The 24,026-nt window shown below is 46.4% G+C and overlaps 1 protein-coding gene across 5 annotated transcripts in view; it reads right to left on the bottom strand.

Annotated features, from left to right (window-relative positions):
• The window catches only part of Scgdelta (sarcoglycan delta), a 164,810-nt gene that overhangs the window by 18,914 nt on the left and 121,870 nt on the right, over positions 1-24,026 (bottom strand). The window contains exon 1 of one of the 5 annotated variants that reach the window (XM_076764054.1): positions 18,089-18,214. The exons of the other annotated variants lie outside the window; for them this stretch is intronic. The gene's annotated coding sequence lies outside the window, so the exon portion shown is untranslated. Of the gene's footprint in view, positions 1-18,088; positions 18,215-24,026 lie in introns of those variants that run through there. 5 annotated transcript variants of the gene reach the window in all.

Consider the following 24,026-nt stretch of genomic DNA (forward strand, 5'->3'; position numbering starts at 1 on the left):
AATGAAATCTTATTCGTTGCGTACTCAAAACATTATTCGTGAAAATGTTGTCTTGTTTGTATAATTTTTATCTCGAGTTTAAGTACTATTATGACATACTCTGCTAATTCCTGAGCGTCGAACGCATTCTTTTCTGGCTAACAACGACGCGGAAGATCGCTTAGTCGGTTCGTGGAAACCTCGATCGTCCAACAGGGACGAAAGCAGCGGACGTAAAATTATCATGGCAAACAGAGGAGACTAAAATTCCGCGCGGAGAAGTTGGGACGAATGGGAGAATTATCAAATGACGGATAATTAGCAACTGTACGTGGGCGTACGTATGAAAAATGAACAAACGGTAAAGAGGACGCGGGACGGAGGAACGATTAAAAAAGAAACTGTGGGATAAAGTGGCGGAAGGAAACGAGGGAACTTATGTAAATCTGTCCGCAAAATACCAGACGTAAGTTTGCGCCCTAATCTCTGGCTGGTTGAGGGCTCGAACCCGAATCGTCTTTTACTTACGCTTCCTTGTACTTTACTTTCTCCTCGTTCCTCGTTCAGAATGTACCGACTCGTTTTTATTTTTGTTTCGCTTAAACCGCCGCAGAAAATGAGAACGAAAACGCCGCGAACGCGAGGCAGTCAGGAACGACGGAAAAGGAGATGGAGAGGAAGGAAGAGAGAGCAGACCGTGAGCTAAAATATTCAATGCTACCCCTCTGCCTTCTTGCGGATAATTATACCTCTCGCGGATATAAAGAGCTCGGTCGCTCGAAATTAAAAGCTCCGAAGATAAGCCCCCGCGAGGGAAGAGACCCGCTACCGTGCTTTTCAGGACTAGGAAGCGCACGATTTTCAGCAACAGCGATGTTAGCGGTTATAAGGACTCTGCCGCAGCTGCACGCTTCATCGCAGATTGCATTTAACGAAGGTCTTCGATCTGCGGAGCTTTTCCAGATTCCGGTGCGATTTTCGATATTAATTTCTGCCGCCTGTTCGCTCTCCTCGCTTTCCGAGATGTCGTTAACAAAGTACCACGTGGGAGGATTATGTCGAAACGATTGATTCTTCAACCGTCGACGATGCAAACTTTAGACGAGCGCAAAATACAGAAATTATGTCCCCTCTTTCTAAAGCTCTATGCTAAGGGTTTTCGATCGGGGCAAATTTCTCATTACTTTCCGTGTTATTGCATAATTCGTATAGGCAGTAGACACCCTCTTTGTATTCATCGGATAAACGTCTGCGAATATGTGGGATTAGATTGAACGCGTTGAATGCGTTGCGTACGTAGAGCGTGTGACAGACAGGCAAAAGGGAGAGAAAACGGAACGTGAATGCCATGAATTCGGCCTCAAGAGGCAATTACAACGCGGAAATATTTCGTGGGTCATAAATACCGTCAGACGTATGTATGTTAAACGGTCGCTGGAACTTTTGACGTAACGCGAAGTTATCACGACCACCATAATTTCACAGTTTCAAGCCCAAAGAGCATTACAAGTTGCAAAATTATCACTGTACTAACGTACGGCCGCGTTACACGCTTTTTTCCCCGTCTCATTTGCGCCCGGTTCTCGGCCATTGACCATCGCCGTGCAGCTCCGTGATAAATTAGTGCTTTATTTAAAACGAATTAAACGAGCTCCGTGTTTACGTAGGTAGGTTCGCGGAATTGTATATTTCGAACGCGAGAAACGCGATACGAATAAATACGAGAACTTTAAACTGCCAAGAAGCGTCAGGGGAAGCGTCGTTACACGAAAGGAATAAATATATACAGGTTACAACCCCGAGTTTGACATTTAAAACTAACATCTGGAAAGTTCATGCGTATTAAATTATAGGATTACGTTGGCCCCCAATTTTCTTTGGATCCAACGATATTGGGCGTACTTTGAACACCTCGAAAATTGAAGCGCACAGCATAGTCTCGATGTATCGAAGGAAATCAAGCTCTGGTTCGATAGAAACCTGAAAGTGGGTTCGCCGCGATACGTATACACGCAAGATACCTTTCAAAGAAGTTTAGCGAAGGATTACGTTCTTTAGAAATGCTTTCCGTTCAGGGTACACATTACAGAGAGAAAGATCTTGAAACTTTCAGGCATAATACGAACTCTCGAGAATTATGCGAATTCAAAGTTGGACGAAATCTGCGCATGGGGGAATAATTCCTGCTCGGTGATGAGCAAAAATTCGAAAGTCTACTTGACTCGATCCGAAAGGTCAATCTACTCCGTGAAACTCCGTGAAACCGAGGTAGAACAATGGGGGCAGTCTGTATTTGGCCGCTTACGATCGACAGGATCCTTTGGATGGCTGGTATGGTTTCAATAGGAGCAGCAACGACGCTCTGAGAGAATTTCGGGCACCGCCAAGTCCCGGAACTAGTTTAGACCGGTCATTGTCGCGGACGACGCTGAAGAAACTCTCTGAAATATCTTGGAATTATACGCGGCTCGATGCATTCTGCAATATTGCGTTTCTCGCTGTTCCGTTCGTTCGATCGTTGAATGAAAAAAAGGAACAATCGATCGTATTCCTCGCCGATGAGCTGGAACGCATATGCCAGGAAAATATAGATTATAATCAAACTATTTCAACGGAGGAAACTCCTTTTACGAAGATCGAGCGATTATATCGAACCGGACTTTGTACAAGATAATCGTGTAAAAGCGAGATTCGAGGGGCAATCGATTAACCGCAACCGCGTACTTGTTCAACCCGCATACAGTTTCCTCGTAAATATTTTTCCTTTATAATTGATTACACGCAACTGTAACAGAAGTTTGCGTTACTTGTGCAATTTGCTTTCGCGTCGTATCACGGCAAGAGGCGCAAATTCTGCAAGAAACTTCTGAACGCGCCCGACAGAAGTTTGTACGCAACATTTGCTCCTTAAACCATAGACAAATAGATATACGGTGCATCCAGCGAGAAGAGTCGAACATAAGGGAGAGAAAGAGAAATAGCAGGGGTCGTCGCGTCTCTCTTTTTAACTCGTTTATCGGCGTGGGAAGATACGAGAAAGTAGCGTCGTTGCTCGTGAAACTTCCTCTTATCAGCCATCTTCCTCCTCTACTTGATACGCCTGTAACAGAGAGAGAGTACGACTCTTGGTCTCTATCTCTGTCGTCCAGTATGTGCTTCGATGCGACTCTACTAGGGGATTTTAAATCTCAAACAGTTGTCGCTTGGTAAAAAGTACAGTCGACCGCATAAAGTGCTCGTCCACTTGCCACAACTGGCGCGTGTACAGGAAAAAGGAACGAAAGTTACGCGTAAAATTGAGATAGAAATTTTTAAAATACCCCTTAGGCGCTTGGACATTGGTTTCGTGGATCCTATGGTCGATTGCTAGCGCAAATGAAAAGTGTTGGTCGTCGAGTTTCGAATGTGTGGAGCTCGGAGTATCGGTTACGAGTGAAACGCGCGTGGGAATAAATTCTAAGGATGCACGTGGAGATTTCGGCTGCAAGAGAGCGAACGAGTCAGTGTTGGAAAGAACCTCGATGCGAGAGAATCTTCGAGAAGAGAGTTATGAAACGAGAGTCGAACGAAAGGTTAAAAAGAGCTTGGATATTATCGAACGTCGTTCTCCGCGTTAACCGGGAAGCGCGTTGCAGGGGAAAGACGGAAATAGGTGGTTCGTGAACACGCATCTTAATTATTTTCCTTACGCCTTTGTTGTTGGAAAGGTGAAGTGCTTATCGGGTGGTTAGTCTGAAGCCGCAGGCCTGTGGCGCTTCTGCGAGGACGGAACGACGCAAAGAGGGTGATTTGGAAGGCTGGTTAGTCTCGGTGGGCAACGTCGATGAAGGTCTGAAGTCGTTGGCGGCGGCTGTCGTCGTAATCCCTGGTGTGACGTTGGTTCGCGGTGGGCGCGCCATTGCCGCAAGCCAAACATAGTTTAACTCGAATTGCCGCTAATAGACTCGTTCGTCATAGCATTGAGAAGCACTCGACGGAGATACGAGCCCCTTTTACATCTCCGACTTTTCACCCTCCCCTTTCTCACTCGCCTACTTTCTTCCCGGCTATTCTTCCCCTGGCAGGACAGCGCGGAAATTGCTCGGCAATTTCCATGAAAAATACCAGAGGTTTACAGTACGACCGCTCGAAGCGCGCCGTTCTCGTCTAGTTTGCCACGGAAATTACGCTCCCCGCCCTTTTCAATTTTACCGCATCGGGCACTTCATTGAAATAAAATTCCGTTGACTGATATTCGACGACCCCGCGCGCGTTCATTCGAAAGTAGATTATCCAGCTGTTAGTACATTGTCCCGTTGATCTTTCGCGATATTTTTGAGAAGGCGCGGTAAATGGTTAAATAAATGCACGCGTGTACGAAACCACGAACGAGAAATTATTATATCGCAATTTTCCTGCATTCTTTATGTGCAAGTCATATTGCAAGTCATATTGCGAGGGTTGTTACGATCGCGTTAGCGATTCGATATATTTTTATCGTCGTGTTCGGGAACCGCAAGCAGAAGAGCATCCCCGAATCAGGACATCAAGAGGTCCGATATTTCTCGAGAGTCTCGCAATACCCCTTAAGGGCGGTCAGTTATTGGCCGTGCGATTCAATCGTGAGATCAAACATCGACTGGCCTCGTACTTGCTACAAGAGAATCTGGAAACCATGATAACCCCTCGTGTACGTCATTATTCCGAAAATATTTTTCGTCAGCTCGTACGAGAGTGACGGACAAATAATGTTTCCTCCGAGGGATCGTTTTTCCAGCGTCGAGTGGAACATCGACTTTTCAATTTCATTGTTGTTAAATGAAAATTAATCACGATGCAAAGAATATTTACGTACTCCGTTCAGCGGTACTGGAAATGATTCTATGCGACAGAAGTAAGTCGAAAACGTAATATATTGGATACGATTTGTTAGCCGCGTCTGCCCATTACTGGCTATTTCTACTTATACTGATGTCCAACCGGTACTCTACTGCACTCTCTCTCTCGATCGCTAATCGGAGCAAGAAAATTCAGTCTATGCAGAATATCGACACAGATAATTAACTGATTCATCAACTTGTAAACAAAGTGCATAAATCATGACAATAAGCAATGCGACAAACTTAGTAGGTCCTAGGCGCGTTGCAATTTCTCGCACGAGATAAATTATTCGGATTTGGGTGCCGAATGGCTAACGAATGTAACGAAAAGTATCGAGAACGCACGAAAAATCCCATGGTTTTGGCGATTCGTGAGGATCGCAACTGCGATGCATTGATCGCGCGCCTTCTCGCCTTTCAGCTCGTCGGCTTCCAATGATTTTGTAAACAGCTAAAATCGTTGGTGATTTACGCGTCGGACGGCCTGTCCAACATCACATTAAAAACGCACCGACATCAATCGCAAAAATAAACACTTTACCGTGATTTCTGGCTGTGTCTCCGATTTCATTGGCGCGCACGTCGACGAATCGTATGCGGGCCGCGCGCGAGATGATCACGTTTAACGGTCAGATAAGCGTTTACAGGCCGGTCACTCGAACGTATCGTCGTTTCGTCGGTGAAACGGCCGACGAAGTAAATTAAAAAGGCAGGTGCGTCGATTATTAACGCCCGCATATATACCAGCGGCAAAACCGGTTTCTCTCTGGTTTCGGTCGGGCACAGAGTCGCGTCATTAATATCAATCATCGTCATCGGCATTCCGCTATTTTCCCGCGATAGTCTCCAATGATCGATCGGCGGCCCGATACTGTGTCTTCGACAAGCTTGAAATAAACGTCGATTACGAGGGTTGAAACGTTCTATTTGCGAACCGCGCACCGATACACCAAATAACCAGCGGTACAGTTTAATAATCCACCCTCGAATCCTTTTTCGCAGCACACGAGATAATGAAAATTATAATATCGTCAAGGCAATAGCTTATCCCCAGCCGTTAGCGGCCGGGGATGAAATCTGTAGATCAGAAGCATGATCGGATGAAATTATTTGCCGTCGTTTTGTTTGCCTCGTCGATATTAATAACGGTGTTCGATCGCGATTAACGTTCACCGTTATTGCGAAACGAACAGAGACGTTGTAAGAACAATTATCCCAACGAACCATCGATTTCTCATAATTCTTTAACAGGCCGAATGCGTCGTATAAAGGAGGGTATTAAAAAACCAACTTTTGGCATCGCCTGGAAACGAAAAATTGAAAAGTTAACAAGAGACACGTACATAGATCGGATCGTGTTCGCAAGTCACTTTTAAGGAATTTTCAATGACACCGAACCGGCGAATATCGCACTGGCTACGAGCTCCATTACGGTTTCACTTTGGCCGCTTACCAGAATCTCGGTCCCAACGTTTTCGAATTATTCTGCTCTATCGAACCTAACGACCATAGACCAGCTTCTTCCATTAAAAGATATCGGCGAGCATAAACAAAAATGACGCCGGGAACTACGGTTGCTCGGTGTGCGAGTAACTTTGCTCGACGAATTGATCATAAAGGTCAGGAAGTTGTCGAATTTTAAATCGGTCTATATAGATGAAGACGAAGCGAGTACTTTTGTTGAGTACGCTGGAAACAGATGAGATATTGAAACAGCCAACTTATTCGAAAGCGTCGCCCGATGGTACAAACATTTTGTTGATACGAATATTCAAACAGCGTCGTTCAATTACAAATTAACGACTCGAGCGTGAATTATCGATTAAAAAACGAATCGAAACAATTATCGATAAATGCAACGAAACGAGATAGTCTGGTTAGATTTATAGAAGCGTTCATTGCCGCGGTTGAAATTTAAAATATTGTTATCTTTATTCTGTTACATATATCACGGGCGAGGAGATAGTGAAGTAATTGATATCAAGCCGTAGGAAGGAAGGAAGGAAGGAAGGAAAGGTTGCCGGGTGGAAACGCTCGAGGAAAAGGAAGTTTCGGGGCAAGAGAGGAAAATCCATCGATCCACGTGGTAGGTTTCTACGAATCCAAGGAAATCGGTTTAGAGACCGGAAGGGAGCCGCTTTGATCGCGTTACCGGCTCGATCTCACGGATTAGGGACGATCCTTTCCTCTCTTCTTTACTATTTCCCTCGCGGTCTCCCCTATTTTGTTCTTATCCCCGGCCGCCTTTTCTCACCAAACTCGATATTTCGACTTTGACCGTAACCTGCCCCAACGAAACCCTCGTTTCCACTTACCTACTGGCTACGAACTAAGAATAAAACGAAAATAAACTTTCCAGCCTGTTTCCATTCGTTTCTTAACCGCGTTTCCTGAGAATAGGTTCGTTGGATTAAATTTTTCTGCGCGCGAAGCCAAAGTAGTCCAAGATAATGATTCGATTTAAATCGTCTTCGAATCGTATCTCGAGTCCAAGACAAGACTTGAGAATTCTTAAAACGTTTCCCATGAACTTTTCGATCGAAGTCTTGAACATTTAGGGGTGTTCGCTTAATATTAAACGGTGGTTTCGAGTTTAAAAAGGACATTTTGTTCAATTGGTTCAAGTAGTAGTCGGACAAACGAAAGATACAAGTTCTTGATCATCGATCCGAGTAACCGAAAACTTTTCTTCTTTTTTTACTCGACGGAACAACGATTGCGGTGCTTCTTGCGTATTAAAGTCCACTCTATATAACGTCAAATACTCTTAAACTCATCTTAAGTTATAATATCGTCCTCCCTGAAAACGTTTCACGGAAACCAACGGCGAAGGGTAATTTTAATCTTCGTCCCAGCCCAGATGTAGCATGAATAATAAAGTTCAGAAGCCCTTCCAAGGGCGTCCGCGTCCCCGACGTACCCGTCAGGCGAAGTAATAATTTTTGAGTCACGAGAACAGGCCTCCGCGTAACTGGAACTCTCGTGAAATGCCACCGCGTGCCCTGCGTTCCTAGCATTCGACAAACGAAAGGCGACATCTCCGCTACGAGACACCAGGATATCCGCTGACTTTTGCCTTTGGTCTCGTTGACATTTCCCATCGGGCACGCGGAGCCTGGCATTTTCCATCTGAGACCGCAAACCCGCAACTCCGACCTCCAACATCCCCGATATTCACTTCGTATGAAGTACAGGTCGTTATCCTGCGACTACCTTGTCTCGCGCGACGCCCACGTTATTCGAACCGCGAGCACGTTTGTTGTTTTTCTATTTTTAGCACGAGTGCTTTGGGAATCGAGAAAGCTCGCGCGAGAACATGTGGGCAAACTTTAAATAAGAACGAAATAGGAAAACTGCCTTATTGGTTGCCGATGGATGACATGGATTTATAGCATGGATAATAGCGATATTTGTACTTTAAAAAGAGTATCATCTTAAGTTCGACACGTAACGTAACTAAAATCGTAGAGAGGTGTCAGTATAGTATCACAAAAGCGGCCGTATGGTGAACTGTAAACTCGTGCAGTAGCTAGTTAAAGCGAGTTTGCAGATAAGTTACGTGTCACCGGTACACCTCCCTTAAAATTTCAATTAACGTGCAAATGACGCGCGACGTTGCCGCCGACCCTCAACGATACTTTTGCAGACGAGCGATCGATTTTTCTCTTTCATATTTACTCGAGTTTTCGAAACATTGAATTTTTCTCAAATTTTATTTACTTTTGACAGTATTTAGCATCACCTTTTACGTCGAGGAACACAGAATAAAGGATACAGGAACGTTGATCGATGATTTCTCCACACCGACGTCGCCAGAATTTTCAATGATTCGGCTATACTTGCGCCACGATACGTAATCGGCGAATCAGGTCACAAGGTTTTCGTGCGAATGAAAATGACGGTTCCATCGATCACGTCGTAGACCCGACATCGATCACTGCAGTTTCTTCGGTGACTTCGCCAGAGTGCGTGTTGTACGGTTGTACCGCGAGTAAAATGGCACTTTTTCGAGCAGTGACTCGGCACGAGTGCTCGAAACCTGCGAAATTTTCAGCCGTCGAAACGCGCTGGCTCTCCGCATAAACGAACTCATCTATTTTCCAGCTACCGTCTTTTTTTGTTTACCAAGTACAATAAAAATAGCTCGGAGTCTGTGTCTACGAAAATTTCGCGTTTTTGACTTTCAACGTCGCGTGCATTTCCAGGCTGCTTCAAAAAACAATTGGGTGAAATTAGGGGAATAAACGGGTCGTAACCGCCGATTTAATTCGTACGGAACAATTTTTCTTCTGCGATAAGAGCAACGCGAGTACATGAAAATTTCATGCCACTGCTGTTCCAACAGCAATCTAGATTCCGAATAACTTTTTTACGCCTAAAATTCGATTATCGAAATGTCAGCCTTCAGTTACTATTTGAAAATGTACTAATGGAGATAAATCGATCACTTTCGTACACGGTTTAAAATTTGTAGCCTCGGTACCACTTGGAACGTTGCATTTTTCCCTAACGTCGATAGACACTTTGAACCCTTTTCCGTTCCCCACGACACCCCCAATAACGTTTCGGTATCCGATCGTTCTCGCTACGCAGATTCAGTGTCGCAGTCGTCGTCGCGTCAGTCTCGTCTCCGGGACTCGGTAGTCGGTTGGCTGTTCGTGTCCGACGAGGGTTGAATTTATAACGAGCCACAGCGAATTTATGAGACGGCCTTTTCGCCGAACGAAGTGGTATGAGCCAATGGGTGGCCGTATCGGCAGGGCCGAGAAAGGGGAGGAGGAAAAGGGGAACGGTGCTAGTGGGCCAGAGTAGGTGCAAATGTAGACTCTAATCCGAGCGGTGGTGAGCCATCGACAGGAAGATTTATCTCGACGAGGCCAGCACCACCGACCACCCTCCTTCCTCCACGAACCCCCGCGGCAATCCCTCTGCCGCTCGACGTTCTCCCCGAGTTCAGCCCGGGGAATTAAATTCGGTCGCGAGGCGGTTAGCAATATTTTATGTTCCGATTCACCTGCCCCTTTCGCCTTTTCCTCGCGCCGCCATTCCCGCGTTCGCCCCTTCCATTCTCCTGACCCATGCTCCGCGTCGCGACCAACTTTACGCGTTAAATCCTGATCGATTGAACGATCGCTCGCTAGCAGGATCCTTCGGAGAGTTAAATGTCCAGGAGGAATTCGTGTCTCGGGGAAATCGGCTTGCTCAAAGGACATCGTCCGTTCGATCTTTTCCTTTCGATGAGACAGCGTCGCAACAGCGGATACAGTTTCCCAAAGCGTATAGTAACGTCTCTAATAGTAACCGATATTTATGGTTTTTGGATTATGAGATATCGTAATTTATACGAAGGGGTAATTTTTACATTCCACCATCCACGCTCTCTCCGCCTTAGAAACGTGTATTAACGCATATTAAAAATACCAAAACTTTGAACGCGTGCAGTTCCGAAACCATTAGCGTTTCATTAATTATTGAGGCATTGTTAACGGCGGCAAGGCCTCCCCTTTAAAATGCTTTTTGGTTTTTGTCGATCCGACTTTCCGTTTCCGAGATATCGTAATTTATGTAAAAGGTAATTTTTCTTAATCCGACTATCGCTGTGTTCGTCTAGCGCGTCGGTGCTCTCGCACGCTCGTGCGTCGCGCTGACCTATCTCGCGTACGTGACTGCCGTGACCTAGTTCCGCGTAGTGTTTCCAAGAATTTACTACGCGCTACTACTTACGCGCGCGCGCGGTCATTCTTCTCGCGTCAATGAAACGTAAACAACGCTGCGGTCCGTCGTATCTCCGAAACTAGCCACCGCATCGACTTGAAATTAAAATCCTCATATCTCCGGAACTAATAAAGATATCGCCTCGTTCGAACGCTCATTTTAAAGGGCATTTCATCCACTATTCGATGACTGTAACAACTGTTTTTAATTACGCTGTCTTCTTGGTTTATTTTCACATTTACTTTTACGCTATGGATCAAACGAAGTTTTAGCAATTCCTATTGATTATACGACTGGTGTGCGATAATACTGGATTATAAATTATGTATTTAATTGAAAATGAATTTAAATTTGAGTACAGGATGTTTGCGTAATTACTAACTAGTACTTTTTTTAAATAGTTTTTTTCTCTAGAACTAACTACGGCATCGAGTTGTAAGAAAATTTGTTTTCAAGGGCGTTTTATCTTCTATCCGATGGAAATTAAAAAATTTTTTAACATAAAATAAAAGGATATCTTACGAATAAACATCAAAACACAATTTTCTAGAAGTAGGTTGCCTCGTAAAAGAGAAAAAGAAATACTGGTCGTTTGACCGGTCACGGTAGGAATAGGTATACATGAAGTACCGGTAGGTTTAGTGTTAATAGAGTCGACGATCTCTTCGAATCGAGTCCGTGCGCTATTAATTGTATTCTACGGATTCGAAAATGGCGTTGCTTACGGTTTCGCACACACGGGTATATCCACTACACAGAAAATCCCACGTCGTGCCTTTACACACCGGTGAAACTAATCGAATGAATAAAACAGCGGGCGGTAACGAACAGGTCGGTCCCTCTTGGTCGTTGCCGCCGGTTCCCGAAACTTTGCTAATGGAATCGTGTCCGCTCGTAAAGGAAATATTAAATGCTCGTCCTGCGTGGCTTCGGATTCGACTTCAGCATCGATCCTTTAATAGATGAGCAGAGGGACTGCGAGCAAGTGTATCCTTGCATTTCGATAGGACTAGAAGTCCGTAGTTGGTCGAGCAAACATTTCGCTTCGCGTTTCATGGCTCGTCGAAAGTGCAGCTGTTCGAATTTTGCACGAACACCGCGAGAGTACGACGATAAATTGTTTTCGAACTCCCTTCCTTCCTAGTCGAGAATATTTCCGTGCAACGTGCTTCTCTTTGAACCACCGCGTCCCTCTCGTCACGACAAAGCGAAGATGTTACGCGTTTAAAAGTAACGAGCCACGCCGTCGATAAGAAGTTTCCTCAAGGTTTTGCTTTCTAGATTAATTTTAAATTTTCCGGCAAATAGATCTTGGTTCGCTTCTTCCAGGGAGTTGAACGACGGACACTTGGGACGGGACGAAAATAAACTATGTACTCCGCATACGTATTTCTTGACATCATTTAATTAACCTCGAATAAAAACATGACAGCGACGGAGAGAAGAAGATACGGAAGTGTTTCTGGGTCTTTAGCCAGGGAAAATTTAAAGTGGTCTGCTAAAAGAAGCCGAGACGACGCATTTCCCACGGGTGTAATTATAATTACAAATTTCGAGAGACGCCTCTCGCCCCCATCTCTCACGGGCAAATTAACTCGAGCAATTGTAATTATAATTTCAACGAAAGAAAAGACTTGGAAAGTAACAGCGGGCCGAGGAAAAGCTCGGGAGTGTTCGGGCGAAAAGTTTACCGGGGGCGTAAGTCTTGGAGACAACGCAACAGCGAACCGGGACAGCGTTTGATTAATTTGGCGCGAGTTTACGTTCGCATCCGACGGAATTAGACTAAACGGATTGTCGTCCAGTCGGCGTGGCAGCGGCTGATGCACAATGCGAGTACAATTCTCGAGCGCTAACGCGTTGCTGGTCGACGGGTAACGTGATTCCGTGCCGTGAGTTGGGGTCAGCTGTCTGCTAACTCGACGCGTCTCGGTCGACTAGCCCACTTCTGGCTCTACATCCTGGCACAGCTACACCGCTGTACGGCATTACGCGGCACAGTTGAGCCAAGTTGAATTTCAAACTGCTATACCATCACTTTAGATCCGAACAACTGTTCGGATCGAGCTAATGGTAAGTCAATAAACTCCGCGAAAATTGTCCGGGAACTTTAATCCTACTAATTACGGACTCGAAGCAATCCGATCTCCATCACCGTTAAACGATTCCATCGATTTTCTTGTTTCATTCGCGAGACACGTCCCATCGATCAGATATCTCGCTAAATTTTTACCTTAATATTAAGAAGGCAGCTCGTGCTTCGCGATGTCTGCTGGCTTAATAAATATAATATTCTTCGTCTCGTATGCTATTTCTAAACATTTGTAACGCCGATAATAGAAGCAGAGTCTGTAGTTTCCGAGCTACGACCAATGGTATGACTCAGACTGATAAACTTGAAAGGCGGCTTACGATCGAAAGAGACTATTTGAAAATGCATTGAACTCGTATTACAGGGATGAGATCAGGCGTTCGCCGTACCTGAAATCATCTTAAATTGATCGATGGTAAGAAATCTCACTGCGAGGCTTTCAGTTACCGGATAACCAGTCTTTTTCGGCAACAGCAGCGCATATGAGTCGTGCTAGTGTGGTTCCCCGTAAAATGGTATTCAAAGTTACCACGCAGAGTCTTCCATTGTATTCCAAACACTGTTGGTTATTCGATAAGAGTAGACCGGGTAGAAACCGTCCGAGTGTCTGAAAGATCTCCTCTTTTCTATATCCACGCCTCTATGAACCTTTTCAGAGGGAACGTTCCCTAAAAGATGCGTCCAGGTTCAAAATGATCAATGAGAAAAGCATTCCTTCGATCTTGGCACGCTCGATCGATTCGCGAAACGCTTTAAAGATAGGAAAACCTGGTTACGAGAAATTTCGGCGATCGTGAGGTTCGTAGACCGGACGAGAAAAGACCGATCGGACACGAGGAGTTCCCATCGTTGGATCAGCTGTCCAGGCACATTCGATTCGTGTTTGAAAGAAACGTCGGAGGGCTCGCTCGCAGGACGAAACTTTTCCGGGGCAAGGTCAGAAGTCATGGCGGTCAGACCGGCAGATAAAACGAGCAGCCGGAAACGGTGGGGTAGCGAGACAGAAAGACAAAGCGACTGAGGATCGAGGATCGAGCAAAGCGACATCCGAGACGGAACTCAAACATTGGTGTAGCCTCCTACTCTAGCCCTCCTCGTCTGTGGTTTCCCCGTCTCTTAGCCCCTACGTATATACGCACACTTGGACACACATTTGCGCGGGCACACCGCTGCTAAAGTCAAACTGCGTCGCCTCTGTGTATCCTGCTAGCTTATATTATCCAGTTACTCGCGAGACTTACGAACCGAACAAACGAACAAATACCAATTGGATTTTATAGTTACGGCACCTCTTTTCCTACTTTCGGCTGTGAGGCTTTTTAAATATCGATGGAACATTCTTATCGCGTGTACTTCGAGGAGATCGTTTCCTTGCAAACGGTACGATAACGCGAATTTGTCGTGGCTCCGAGTAAAAATAACTCGAGATCGGCTCGCGGCGGACGTAAGAACCCAGACTTTGGAGATTGGAAAAATTTCCAAGCATTTGGTCCTCGCGTTGGCTCGTTTCTGTCGGGACGAAAACGCGCGAACCGTGGTCGCCGTGAATACCGATCTCGCGAGCTCGATCCATCGTCGAATCTTCGCGTGGTGCATTAGTTTGAAGGCATCGCGATGACTGGCGTAGCTAGAATTACGATCGTCGGTGGTAAGGCAGTTAAAGCAGGCGGGTGTAAGTGGCGCGCGACGATTCCCAGGTAGGGAGGACCGTCGCATCGTCTGGAATGTCGAGATTCGGCTCGCGTACGCGCGAACGGCGCGGGTGACGGTGGATCCCCTGGCGGGTATAACCTCCGTGTGTCGGTCGGTGGCCCCGGCTTACAGGACGGCCGAGCTCTCGCGGAACTTCCGTAATGCGTTAATCCGACAGGCACGTATCTACGCTGGAGATAAGGTCGTGCTAGTTCGCTCGTAACGGCGGCGATTCTCTCGTCTCTCGAATGGACTTCGTCCCGGTAGACTCTGTCTCCGCGGCGGCAGCTTCTCCTACGTGACGTCGAGTTTGCTCGATTTCCCTTAATCGAGTCTTTCGGCCTGTCCCGTTTACGGATTATACGGGCTGAGTCCGTCGCCGCGTGTAACAAGCCTCCAGCAGGATCCGCCTTATCTTCGTCCTGACGTCACGGCCGGCTTTTTGCCAACGAACGAACGCCGTTAACACCCGGCCACCCCAGAATGCGAATTATTCGACGGGAAAGTTAACTCGTCTCGGACAGAATTTAATTATGCACGGAAATTGCGTCCGGTTCCTGGGAAAATTTTATCGACGCGGAGAGAGAGAGAGAGAGAGAGCGCCTCGCTGAACCTGGTCGATCGGTATCAAAGTTTGGATTTTTAAATTTCGCAGCCCACGATGATTCTCGTCGACGCGAATTTACCTCGCCGACGAGAGAAAACCGACGGACGTATTTCGGGCGTGCTAAACGCTCCTCGCGAGATCCTTTAAAACGATACATTATTCAACCCGCACCGCTTGCCAAGCATCCGCCGACCGCCAAGAATCGTTTCGTACACCTCCGTGCTCGCACGCGGTTTCTCTTCGCTTTTTGTCGCTCTTCTTGCACCACCGGCGAACGTACGTCTTCGGAGACGGACATATATAACTGTGTAAAAGTAATTGTGCAAAATTAACGACGACTCGGACGATTCGGATCGCGGTCGAACCCGCGCTCGTAATTTCCCCGAGAGAATGACATCGGTGCGGTGTTGTTCCCATCTTCTTTTCAGCTCTCAAAGTTTTTCTCAGCCTTTAAAGATACCGTGTTCGCGGGTAGATTACACGCGAATGCACCCTCTGGCGCGTTGCTTTCGAACCGATCTGCTTTCAAGTTTTCAGAACGAACGAAAGAGATCCGACGTGACTTTAAAGGCCAATATTCTCGTCTCTTTCGTCAAGAACGCAGCTGCTTTCGTCGTTATAGGAAAGAACGCAAGCGCGGAGAAGAACGAGTTAGGAAAAGCATACGGGTTGTGTACGTTCCCTCGTAACTTGACGGTGGTGCGGAATGCTTGGAGAAAAATGATATTGCCTGGTTGTTAAGACGGAGAGAAGGAGAGGACACGATAAAGAGAATGTAGTATTTAACCGGCGAGGCGGGTTAACTCCGTAAGATGAGCGTCGGTTCGGTTCCAAGAGGGATTCGACCTAAACTTTGTTTCTCACCGACGCCATCCTGTTGCCTCTTTGCTTTATCTTGCCTCCTCCGCCGCCCGTTTTGTCGTTCGCCTCTTTGTTGTTCACCCTCTGTCAACCTCCTGCGTTCATTCTTTACCCTGGTAGACCTCGTAGCGTGCACACGTTGATTCCATTATCGTCGAGACAACGTCTCGAGAAACCCCATGGAATACACCTCGGACCAGAGTTTCGAGACAACTGATGGCTAACGTATATCACGCTTAAACTTCTTCTTACTTAAAGGACTCTGTTTGCAGGGGTAAGTGATTCCGAACGTGGCCACGATTATTTTGCCGCTCGTTGCAATTCAATCTCTCTCGGACTCGAATATTTTAGGCCTAACTGGTTGGATTTTCGAACGATATTTCGAGCAACGAAGTCTTTAGCGCGTAATTTATAAAAGTCGCGCACAAATCTTTGCGACACAACAGAATTTGTAACTTTGGAAACATATAGATACTCCGTACGTGCGTAGAATAATCTAAAACTTTAACCGACGACAGTTTGCAACGCGTTTACCTTGCTTGTAGCAGATCACGGGTATTTCGAATATCTTTTCCCATCCCCTAGGAACTAACTGGTGCTTCCCCTCGAGAATTTTCCCGCAAATCACCCATCAACACCTCTCCGTGCATCTTCTCCAACAATCCGAATAATTAGAACTATTCAACAGAGCGGCGCAATGTCAGGACATCTGCGTTCCTAGTCGCAAGTAACTTACGGAGCAATGCCAACTCACTCGCATGCTACCGATTGAAACACATCGACGACGTATCGTACAGCACATGGTCCCAACCGATTACAAATTAAGATGCATTCTTGCACGATCCTTCCTCGCGCGTCGATTATAATCTATAAATGCGAATTACTCGTAAATTAGCAATAGTTTGCTATTAGAGTCGTCTGTATAAATTTCTGTCGAGTATTTTTGGAAACGGAGAGAGACGTAGACGAACGAATCTAGAGGTTTCAATCGGTTTCTCTGTTTCCGGATCTCGAGCAAGAATCCGCCAGATCTGCCGATACCGCGCGTAAGTAGAGCCCTTGACAGCTAGGGAAAAGAAGACTGGCGGTTCGTGATAGGACTAAAACTACTCCCGGCAACAAAATGCTCGTCCTTTTTCCCGACGCCAGGATGGGAAGAAAGTACGGGTAGGAGGTAAGAAGAGCAGAGAGAGGATACAAAGCGTGGCTCCTTTCACCTCGTGGATCTCTCTAACGGACGCGGGAGGAAAGCCCGGAAGAGCCGCTATACGACGTTTCAATTTTCGCCTTCGTCCAGTGCCTTCGATCCTCGCCCATCCGCCAACAGCTTCGTCTCTTCTCGCCCAGCGAACTAATATTACCGTCTTTGGAAACTTTCTAAAGCACTCTCGGTACCGCCATCCTGCTAGTCGACGAGGACTACCGGCAACCGACTAAGTGACGCGTGTACACCGGGGCTCGCCGTTGTCGGATCGGCGAAATCGAATCCACTAAATCTGTTATCGGCGGGGAACCGATGTGCTTACGAAGCGTCGAGGTCGTTAAAGTTTTCCGCGAACGAAATATCGGATTGTTGAAAAGTTGGAGCTTCAAAGGACACACGGGGGGTTTGATAGGTGAAAGCGTCAAGGTTCGCTCGGGTTACGGGTTTCGGGAATTCTCCGAGGACATTTTTCACGAACAGCCAAGTCACGTCTCTCGAGGGGTGGTTAATTACGGGGCGCAACAACGCGCACGGTCTCGCCTCTCCGAACTGTTTTCTGGTTGGATAGGCTCGGGAAGCTACGACGAACTCTCCGTCTCGTGACTTTCCCGGCAGGTTGATCGCCATTGAGACCAGAAGGAAGAAAGGAGAGAAGCCGAGGAAAAAACGGGAAAATAACGGAGTACGTCCGGAACCCGCAGGAAAGCTCCTATTTAGCCAGGGTCCAGGCCGGTTGCTCCGGGCGAAGGACGGTATCCGGTCGACCAATTCGTTAGAAACTACCGGACAGTCTGTTCCCCTTCTTCGCCTCTGCGGCGCACAATGAAAATCTCGACAATGGCCATACGGTATCCAGGATGGGGCGTGGGGCGAAGCTGGATGAGCAGGATAGTACCGTCAAGAGAGAAGTTCGTTGTCTCGTATCGACGACGCCAGAAACGTTTCGGCTCTGACGAAAGTCCGTCGTCGACCGAGCTGCAACAGGAGAGGGAGTAGCCGTTCGGGGAACTTCATTTCGCAATAAATGCAATATAACTTTCGTTCGTACGACCGGGGCTCTTTTCTGTTCCACGGCTCACCGAAAATATCTCCTGGTAAATGAAACGGACAAATTCCAACGACGTCCACAGTCCACCCCGCGCGCGTCGTCTTTTCATGGCCGAGGAACGCGACCTCGCTGGCTGCAAAGCGAAGCCGAGTCGTTGTTCGTCCGCGGATAAAAGCAAGTCACAAGCGGTCGGTTCGACGTTCACGGGGAATGATCCTTTTCCAGCTTCGCTGCTCGACGCGCCCTCAACGTCCCTCTTTTCCGTTTCCTGTCTCCGGTTAACTTCCTACGCCTCGTAACATCTATTATCGATCCTGCAAAACTTATCGGTCGAGATTAACCGATTGCACCTCTTTTTCTTTTCTTCTCTTTTCTCCCTTTTTTTTTTTTTACTTTCGCGTCCTGTTCAACGAGCTTGACATCCGCAGCGGAGATATGTAACATTGTGAAACGTTCGATCTGAAGAATACGAAATAAGTCGATGAATTTTCCGTAGGATACCAAAGCTCAAGTTACCGTCCCTTCATACTACACGACAGATATTTTCTAAACATACAGTATCCTTTGAAATTCGTTAACTATGGTTTCTAGTTATCAAAGATAGAACGATAAAGTTCAGGATTCCAATCTAAGTAGATCGAGATCTACTAAAAGTTGTTTCGTTTATTGGCTGATATATTTCATGTACGAATAGACGTAAACGCGCAACGTCGAACAAATCGTTGACCACCATATTTTCCAGTCCGCTCAATTTCAACGTTTGCCAATTATCGACATGCTTGCAAAACGGGTCAATTTCTCTGACAATTATAACAGTGATCGCGGCAGTTTACACGTCGGGGCAAATATTTCAACGGTATTTCAATAAGCGTACAGTCGATTTGCATTGTTACGCGGGAGAGGATGCCCGTCGAGCATTGTTGATACGGTACAAAATGGATATATATGATGTTTACAAAGAAGATGAACGCTGGTACTAATGCACAGCGAAGGCGAGCAGCTGTTCGACGATAAGGTGATGTGTACATTAGATATTTCGGTACTGTTTATCAGCTGTTTACTGGACTATGTTTAAAATGTGCAACAATATATAATTTAATCGTAGCCGATTTGGCTGCTTCGAATATAAATTTCAGGGAAAAGTAATTGAAAATTGCTCTTGCTCGTTGATCCAACGATTATGAAAATAATGCCCAATTAAAAATGAATTAAATTTAATAATAGATTAAGGGTGGCCGGATGAAAACCGCGACGTACCTCGATATTTCTATTTCCTATGCATTGTCATGGACGATGCGTTACCCTTTCGTCGAGTTTCCGGCAAAGCGACAAGTAGAATCGAATTATAATCGAAAAGAGAAACCGCACGAGCGATCACAGCTCCGTACGAAAGTGCAGTCGATGCCGCGTTGTTTTTCCCCCCGCTATTTCGACAGAATGGTTGGCGGAGCTGATACCTCAAAGCGGAAAAGCTCATCGCGATTTTCTCTTTGCGATAACGTCGAGTAAAAGAGCACTTTTCTATTAGTAGAGCATGAGCGCGTACGAACCTCCGACGAGAAGGCTCAGGCATTTATTTAATAAAACGTGTCTAGAAAGGTGAACAATGCAAAGAGGGTGGGACAAGGGGGAAAGTCGGGTAGATTTTCCAGATAAAGGGAAGCGGATTGCCGATGCTGGACAACCTATGGAACCAACACCAAAGAAGTTCTCTGTACCTTGTAAATTCTCTACCTAATTTTCTTCCCCACCTACCACCCTTCTCTCTCTCGCTTTTTCTGTTTTTCCGTGATCTGAAACCTTGGAACGCGTGCCACTAAGGGAGCATTTCTTGAGCCTCAACTCCCAGAATTTTATTATACATTTTTGCTATCGTGTCCGCAAAGTCTCTGGTATCGATACTTGTACCTTGGACGAACACTCGCGAAAGGTTCGTTTTAAGGAAATACGAGGGAGTTACACGGTGTTCAAACGGATTAAGAAATTCTGTTATATACGCAGAACGAATAATACGTTAAACCGCGCGGCATAGTAATATCATTGAAGCACCGGAATTGTCGCGTTAAAAGTACGATGTTCGTTCAAAGGAACACTGAAAGCAACGCAATAACGAAAACGTAATATTCGCTGTAACGATTACGAATATAACGCGAAGAGTAATTACGAAGACAGAGAGCAAAGTAAAAAAGGAGAATTTGCTCGACAGAATCATACTCTGCTAGACTGTTTCTTAACAGTGCGTAACTTTAAACCATACATGGCTCGTAGAAGAATCGTTATACGGTCAGATTTCTATGTTACATTTTCTGAGAAAGCTGTAAACAATTAACCCCTTAACGTCGGGCAAACTCGATAAACTGACGCAATACGGAGTAAAAGCAATTGTAAATCTTGAAGGGTGCTTAATTAAGAAGTTGCAATTCTCCGAGAACGGTTCCACGGAAATATGGAACGGCTCGAGTCTATTGGTAACCGTTGTTTGTCCCCAGTGCATTCAATCTTGTTTTCCGGACCCTAAATAATTCGGGTGGGAAACGAGACGGAACCATGGAAGGTAGTTCTTTGGTTGTGCCGCGTGGACCATTAACCTTTTAAAGAGTTAACGAATTTATATACGCCACCTAATTACCGTTCCGCGCGCTGCGCCACGGGGAAAATAAAACGTGGCTTCCGGTAATTGAAAGGTCGACAGGGGAATGCAAAAAGCACGGGAAACGTTCTCTAATCTGAATTACGAGGCTCGACCGACTGCTTTTTCCGGTCTTATTTTTATCAGTTCGCGTTCACTGTTCCGGCCGATCGTTGACGCAAGATCGTTATTATTGCGTCAAATATTGATCTAAGCTTAACGAGAAGAATAAGATTATTTTGCGATGACCCTGAATTAACCGGAAGTCCTGTCGCGACGCAAACGCGTTTCGGTAGCAACAAGATTTCAACGGACACGAGTCCCAGGAACTAGTCACGTTTTCGAGATTGACAACCGTGACGTTGTGAAATGTTTCGGATTACTTTGGTACGAATGTTCGAGGCGGTAAGAGAACTACTCCCTCGTTGGTTCGAGAAGTCTGCGCATCTAACGCGACGTTTAAGCGGGACAAGCGACAGACTAACATCGTCCTGTGAAACTTTTAGAATCTTTGGGCGGGCGAAGACGCAGATACGTCTGTAAAGCTCGTATTCCCCACGGAGTGTGTCTTTCTTTCGACTCTGTTTCGCCTCGCGCTACACACTGTTAGGAAAGAAGACACGACACGGGCTCGACGAGGCGCCGCGTCGTGTTTGGCGTCGATGGCGACGCCAACTCCGCACAGTGGCATCGTGGATTCTCCTAGAAGGAAAGATAAAGTTCGTGGTATGCTGATACGTTAGGTTCGTGGTGCACGTGCGATACATGACCCCGTATCTCTTTACGTTTTCCTTCCTCGCCACACCTCTTTCCTCTGCTCTTTTTCTTCGTCCCTTGTTTCTTCGACTTTCGCTACGAACTTCTAAACTAAATAAACTACAGTTTGAAACCTTGTTCGTCGTAGCTCCGGAGACCCTTTAATAATGCAACCCGATCGACTCCACCAGACGCCGTCCACCGAGATTTCAATTTTTCTTGTTTCTTGTTGCTCGCCGGAAATTAGAAGCCATCCTATTGTGTGCGTTTGTTCCCTTCGACTTGGTGCATTCTCGGAGGGAACTGATCGAACCGAATGCGAATAAAAACTAGGGGATCTAAACAGTTTCTGATCGGTGGTTGTTTTAATTTTTGTTAAATTTGTTGCGTTCGTCGTTTCGCTATAGATAAATTTACTATTGTTCGAGGAATCGATGGTTTGGATGAAGCATTTAGAGTGCCCTGGCTTTCGTTCTCCCTATCAAATTGCGTTCGTCGCGCGACGAAAGAAATCGCAGAGTCTGGTAAGAGCGTGTTACGTGATCTCATAAAAATGTTAATGGCAGAGTGGTACGTGTGGCACATTTGGCGAGAGCGTACGAGCCTCGGCGTATGTACGGTGAAAACGAAACCGGGAATACCATTGCTCTCCATCATTAGACGATCCTCGTTCCTTTGAGTTTTATACGGCCCGCTCTTTCCTCGGTTTCCCGTCTATTAGTTTCTTGCGGTATTTTCCCGCAACGCCGTCACTTCTCCCGTCCCGGAAACGATAAACTCTTAAATGCCAATTGTCTGGAGTTTATGGGGCTGCCGTAAGACCGCCGGTATCAACACCGTTGTTGATGATGACCATTTGAACGCTGCTCCTCGTGACTCGGCACCTTAATTCGACTCTCGACGAAAACGTATCATCGTTCCCACTCGTCGTTGTCTTAAAAACTAAGCAACCCTCGCGCAGCTAATTTATTTATTACCCGGTTGCTCGTAACCTTGTTACCATGTTTTCTCGAGAATTCTACGGTCTGAGAAATATACTATGTTGAAATTTAACGAAGCCTCGAAGCGATAAACCGTGACTAGTCGATGGGCCATGGTTCAAAAATTCCATTCGCGAGACGAACTCGAAGCAGCAGACTTCGAAGATACCGTTCGAATAATTGCACCCTCTCGAAGCTTTCGCGAGGTCGATTCGAAAAGTTCGGAGAATGGTAATGGCATGGCGGCACCAAGAAACGGGGAAACGAAAACGGAACGCTGCTGTCGGACGATGTATGTACGTTTACCGAGAAATTCCCAACTGTGTCTAATTCCGAGTACTTTGCAAGCGTAGCAACTAGCATTAACTCCGAACACGACTTAGTCGGGACAACGACAAAGCACTGTCTTGTCACGATTCGTCTGTACGAAGTATCGTTGAACGCTGCGAAAGCGTTCGTAAGTTCTATCGAGCGATCGACTCTTGAAAAGAGAAACGTGTTCCCTTTGACGGAAAACGGCTGCAGGTAATTCAGCCATTTTCGTGAGGATTTTTAGCGACGATAGAACATCGTGGAGTAGATTGCTGTAACGCAGTGTCCAAAATCGGCCTTGCTAGAGTAAACGGAGAGTGTTCGTTGCCTGTCCGATAGATCACCCTTCTGCGTACCGTACCCTAATGGCATCGTGTTGACGTAAAACCTGGTTCTGTCCCACGTGGATTTAATCGTGTGATGTATGTGGACGGTATCATGTGGTGGTATCATGGCGCCTGCGGCCGAGTAGCGAGAGATACTTATTTTTTATTCAGTTTTTGTATCCACGATGTTCCTGGCTGTTCACTCGCTATGCTTGTGGTCGCGTGCGTTTCTTCGATGGTTATTCACCTTAATAGTCCGTCGTTGCTACTTTGTCGATCCTCGTCACTGATACAATGCGTGCCGCGCAGTCCTCTTGCAGATGCTCGACGCGACTCGGCCGCAGCACCACGATACCACCACATGCATACATCACAAATCGGAACACAGAGGGAATCTGTGTCCGGTGACAGTTTCTCCTGGAAAATGATTGTTCCGTTGACACGAGGCTGTTGAAATTGCAAGCGTAGGGCGGTGCAAGTACGCAAGAGAGAGAGAGAGAGAGAGAGAGAGAGAGAGAGAGAACGGGAGAAGACACAGTAGGGGCATCTAGGGTTATCTTTCGGATGCAAACTCGGCCCCGCTGGCCGCGTTCCCATAGAAATCACACGTAATGCACGTCGTATACACGTGTACGGTTGAATACAGGTACGCGTACGCTATACACACCAAGGACTCTCCTCGAACAAGCTACCTAATGCCAGAGGATGATAATGCAGCCCCGCGGGAGTCTTTTCGTCTCTTGGACCATGACTGCCGTTCGTATACATCCTTCTCCTTCCGCGCGGTAAATGCGTCTTCGCAGGTACACGGCTCGGCCAAGAAATAAGAGATTCCTTGCACCCAAAGATCCTGCCCACGATCGTTTCTCGCGAACGTGTACCATTATGCGCCTCCGAGCTGCCGTCTCCTCGGTCTTCCGACTTTAACCTTGCTCGAGGAAGATTCTCCGGGCATTCGTTCTAACA

Source organism: Colletes latitarsis, chromosome 4, assembly GCF_051014445.1.
Source record: "Colletes latitarsis isolate SP2378_abdomen chromosome 4, iyColLati1, whole genome shotgun sequence".
NCBI lineage: Eukaryota > Metazoa > Arthropoda > Insecta > Hymenoptera > Colletidae > Colletes > Colletes latitarsis.